Consider the following 5,990-nt stretch of genomic DNA (forward strand, 5'->3'; position numbering starts at 1 on the left):
ACAATCTGAATAAAATATAATACTCGACATATGACTACCCAACGTGATATAAAAACTTATACATGTGATGTACAGGCCTATAAAGCCGACATGACCATTTGTACACTCAAAACATAGGCCGACAAGGACATACAAGCATCCATATACATGACATATGTCTACAAGCCTCTAAGAGTACATAAACATCATAAAAGTTAGGACAGGGACCCGCCATACCAATCAATACATGTACCAAAGCATATTGACCAAAAAGTCAACTCCGGAGCTAGTGGAGTGAAACAACACCTTCCGCTGAGATAATAGCCTACTAGAAGGACCGTCAACCTGTCTATCGGGACCTGTGGGCATGAAACACAGTGTCCCCAAGCAAAAGGGACATCAGTACGAATAAAGTACCGAGTATGTAAGCTAGAAAAACATAAATAAGAACAGTAATCTAAAGAGAGATATAGAAGATACAACCTGTAACATCTGAGTTCCTCTGAGGGTAACTGACATGAAATGCATGATATATATATATATATATATATATATATATATATATATATATATATAGACACACACACACACACACACACACACATATACCTTTGTGGGCATCATCATCATCATATCGTATCCGACCGTAATAGGCTTGATAAAAATATACCCGGCCATCATAAGGCTAGGTAGAATCGTACCCGACCATGTGGAGCTCGGTAAAACCCAACTGATCAGTTATTGCACAGTAGGTTCCATACCCGTTCGGCTATAGCGTCGCTTGGTATAGTAAAATAGTTACATTATAATGCATGCTTGATTCATGGAATCACATTCTGAACCTTTTGGGGTGACGTAAGTTCGGTAACTTCCGTATACGTTATTAGATCTAACTCGTCATCATGAATCTTATAAGAATCAGGAAATACCAACAACATTTGATAACATAAGAATAAGAGAAGCAACATCAACACCAATCATTCCATAAAAGGGAAACAATGTAAGTACTGCTAGCTTCTAAGAGTGGAGTATCTTTGGAAGCTCGTTCGTTTATGTTACGTACAATTGGAGTCATGCAAAAGAAAGAAATGTATATCCTCACACACCTTATGTCAAATCCTTATGTATTCACTCGAGCTTAGACTCCTTTACTCTGAACCTACAATCAACAATAAGGACACCAACTTTACCCTAATAAACTTAACAACTTTTATCGAGCGACAAACTCGTTCTATAAGAAATCGGACAGCATCTCCCGTTAATTTCTTCACTTCCCCAAGTGTAAACAAAAATAACAACAACAACGCATACAACAACTTACAATACATTCTCAGCACCATACAATGCTCAAACAATCAACAACAATATACCTACGATTTTTAGAACATTGGGCAGCACCTATATTACTTCCTTCCAATTGAAACCAACTAGAACAACATCAAAAACAACACATACAAGATACCACATCAAGAACCAGCCAAAACCTAGCTCAAAAACCGTCCAAAACAATCCCATATGCACAACACCTCAAACATACTTCCAACTTCAAGTTTAACATGTTTTTCTTCAACATCTAGGCTTGCTATGACCTAAAAATGATTCAAACCAAGGAGAGGGGTGAATAACATACCTTATATCACACAAATCCCCAATTTATAGAGCTTACTTCGTTGCTATGTCATCCTCAATTAGCCACAAAGAGAGAAAGCGACAAACCATATACTAGTTCGGGTTCCTAAGGCTTGAATCCACTCTTTTCACCTTCTCCACCTTTGATTTGGCTTTCAAACCCTAAGGATATGTTTAGTAGGTCTAAATATATTTCTAGGCCTGAGTTAGTTCGAAAATGAGGCTTGGATACGAAGTCCATCACTTTATATAGCAAGATAAGCCTCCACCGACTTTGTGGGTCTCAAAGGGAGTTGCTTGCGCAGTCTCGCGAAAATGCAAATATCTCTCTACTATGACATCGTATCTATTAACGGTTTAATATGTTGAAGACTATACTCGTACACCTTCAGTTAAGTTGGTGGATCACCCCGTAACTTCAAGTATATTGAGAGAAAAGCTCAGTGATATTAGACCCAAAATTCAGTAGAATTTATGAATGTAACTTGTGATGACTTTCGTTGACTTTTGTTTCACAACCCGCTTGACTTAAAAACTTAACACACGATGATCATAAGACTAAAATACCTCATAACATCACTTTCTTATCATATTAAGCACCCTAGTCTCACCCAAAAGTACAGGTTATAACATTCCCAACTTGTCAACTTTCGACGAAACTTATTTTCTTTGATTCGTTTAGCTTCTAAACCTTCCAACCCTCACGATACTTCCTTAAAACTTGTTTTAACCCATAATTATCTTTGTAAAGGTACTTCAACTCTCCGGCTCATATTGATTCACTTAAGACAAATTCTAACATAAAAATATGGGGTGTAATAGTCTCCCAAGTCGCCTCCTCAACCGGTTGACCTCTCCATTGAAACTCACTGATGCAATATCATTCGACCTCACCTTTCGAACCTGCCTATCCAAAATGGCCACATGCTCCTCTTCATAAGCCAAATACTCATCCAACTTCACTAAGCTGAAATCCAACACATTGTGACTGATCTTCATGCTACTTCCTCATGGAAACATGAAACACTATATGAACCCCTGACAAACTGGGTGGCAAAGCAAGTCTATAAGACACCTCAAAAACTTTCTCCAAAATCTCAAATGGACCAATATACCGATGGTTCAAATTTACCTTCTTCCCAAACCTCATCACGCGCTTCATAGGAGAAACTCTAAGGAGAACCTTCTAACCTTCCATGAAATCCACCTCACGAACCTTCCTATCAGCATAACTCTTCTACATGTATTGTGTTGTACGAAGAAGCTCCTGAATTAACTTCACCTTCTCCAAAGCATCACGTACCAAATTTGTGCCTAATAACCTTGCCTCACCAGGTTCAAACCAACAAATCGAAGATCGACATCGCCTTCATATAATGTCTCATACAGATCCATCTGAATACTAGACTGGTAGCTGTTATTGCAGGCAAACTCCACTAATGGTAAAAACTAATCCCACTGGCCTCCGAAATCGATGCCACAAGCTCAACATATCCTCCAAGATCTGAATGGCCCGCTCATAGTGCCCATTTGTCTGAGGGTGAAATACAGTACTCAACTCCACCTACGTGTCAAACTCATGTTGAACAACTCTCCAAAAGGGTGAAGTAAACTGAGTGCCGCGATCCGAGGTGATAGGAACATGTACACTATACAAGCGAAGAATCTCCTTAATGTAGATCTGAGCCAACTTCTCTAAAGTGTAAAAAGTCATAACGGGAATGAAATGCAGTGACTTGGTCAACCAATAAACAATGACCCAAATAGCATCAGACTTCCTCAAAGTTTGGGGTAACCCTACCACAAAGTCCATAGTAATGCGCTCCCACTTCTATTCCAGTATATCAATCTTTTGAAACAAACCACCCGGTTTCTGATGCTCATACTTAACCTATTGATAGTTCAAACACAGTGAAAAATGCCCAACAATGTCTTACTTCATCCTTCTCCATTAATAATGCTGCTTCAAATCATGATACATCTTCATAACACCTGGATGAATAGAATACCGCGAACTGCTCGCCTCCTCAAGAATCAACTCCCTCAAGCCATCCATATTAGGAACACAAATTTGACCCTGAACTCGTAACGCACCACCATCACCAATAATCACCTCCTTAGCACCACCTCGTTACACCATGTCCTTAAGGACAAGTAAATGGGGATCATCATTCGGACGAGCCTTGATGCGCTCAAACAAAGACGACTGCATAACAACATAAGCAAGAACTCTACAGGTCCCACTAATATCCAAACTCACCAAATTGTTGGCCAAATCCTAAACATCCATAGCCAAAGGCCTCTCCACAGCTGGAATAAAGGCCAAACTTCTCATACTCTCCGCCTTTCTACTCAAGGCATTTGCTACTATATTAGCCTTGTCTGGATGATACAAGATAGTGATATCATAATCTTTCAACAACTCCAACTACCTCTGTTGCCTCAAATTCAAATCCTTTTTCTTAAATAAATGTTGAAGACTCCGATGATCAGTATAAACCTCACAAGACACACTGTATAAATAATCCCTCCAAATCTTGAGCGTGTGCACAATAGCTACTAACTCCAAATCATGAATTGGATAATGTTTCTCATTGGGCTTCAACTAGAATGACATATAGGCAATCACCCTACCATTTTTCATCAACACACAACCAAGGCCAATGCGCGAAGCATTAGTATACCTCCCTGATCCCCAGGGCAATATTAAAACTGGAGTTGTAGTCAAAATAGTCTTGAGCTTCTGAAAGCTCTCCTCACACTCATCAGACCATCAGAATGGAGGGCCATTCATAGTCAACTTGGTCAATGAAGCTGCAATAGATGAAAACCCTTTCACGAAGCGATGATAGTAACCAGGAAAACATAAGAAACTTCTGATCTAGCAGTAGAAGGTCTAGGCCAACATTGAACTTCCTCAATCTTCTTTGGGTCAACCTTGATCCCATTAATAGACACCACGTGCCCCAAGAATTCCACTGAATCCAACAAAAACTCACACTTGGAGAACTTAACATACAACTTCTTCTCCCTCATAATCTGAAGCACAATCCTCAAATGCTGCTCGTGCTTCTTCGTGCTACAGGGATATACCAAAATATCATCAATGAACACACCAGTATTCATCAAATGCATGAAGGTTGCTGGGGCATTAGTCAAACCAAATGACATTACCAAGAACTCATAATGTTTATAACGGGTCCTAAAAGTTGTTTTAGGAATATCCGAAGTCATAATCTTTAACTAATTATACCCCGATCTGAAGTTAATCTTCGAGAATACCCTAGAACCCTGAAGCTGATCAAACATATCATCAATGTGGGGTAGTGGATACTTGTTCTTGATGGTAAACTTGTTCAACTGTCGCTAATCAGTACACATCTTCATGGAACCATCCTTCTTTTTCACAAACAACACTGGTGCACCTCAAGGAGAGACACTTGGCCTGATGAACCCCTTATCCATCAACTCCTGCAACTGCTCCTTCAATTTCTTCTACTCAGCAGGAGCCATGTGATACAATGGAATAGATATAGGTTAAGTTCACGGTACCATATCAATACCAAAATCAATATCCCTATTGGGTGGCATGCCTAGAGGTCTGCAATAAACCCATATGGAAACTTTCTTACTACGGGGACTAAATATATCGTGGGAGTATCAGCACTAAAATGTATGAGTCCAGGTAAGCCAAACATCCCTTATCAACCATCTATTGAGACTTCAGAGAAGAACTCCATCTACTAGGAATGTGACCTAGGGAACCCTTCCATTCCGACATCGGTATATCTGGCATGGCCAATGTTACAGTCTTAGCATAATAATCAAGAATAGCATAATACAGAGATAACCAATCCATACCCAAGATCATCTCAAAATCCACCATATCTAATAACAACAGGTCCACCCTCATCTCGTAACCACAAATAGCAACTGCACAAGATCGATAGACTCGATCCACAATTATAGAATCCCCCACCGGTTTGGATACACAAACATGAACATCAATCACGTGGCATATCCAAACAAGAAGAAAAATATGATGATACATAAAAATAAGTAGAACCAGGGTCAAATAATTCTGAAGCATCCCTGTGGCACACTGAAATAATACAAATGATCATAGCATCTGAAGTACCTAGGAATGCACAACAATGGGCCTGTCCTCCACTGATTGACCTAGAATGGACTAAGCTCCACCCCTAGATGGTTGTGTGGGTGGTGTAGCTACTGACACCGGAACCATGGACTGGGTGCCCTGACGTGGTACACTTCTTAGAATCCTAGGACAATCCCTCTTGATATGACTAAAGTCTCCACACTCAAAGCAACCTCTCCTTTAGTGAGACTACTAGATTTGTGACTACCCTTGAGAACCTGAA

This window comes from Nicotiana tabacum, chromosome 12, assembly GCF_000715075.1.
Source record: "Nicotiana tabacum cultivar K326 chromosome 12, ASM71507v2, whole genome shotgun sequence".
In the NCBI taxonomy this organism is placed as follows: Eukaryota; Viridiplantae; Streptophyta; class Magnoliopsida; order Solanales; family Solanaceae; genus Nicotiana; species Nicotiana tabacum.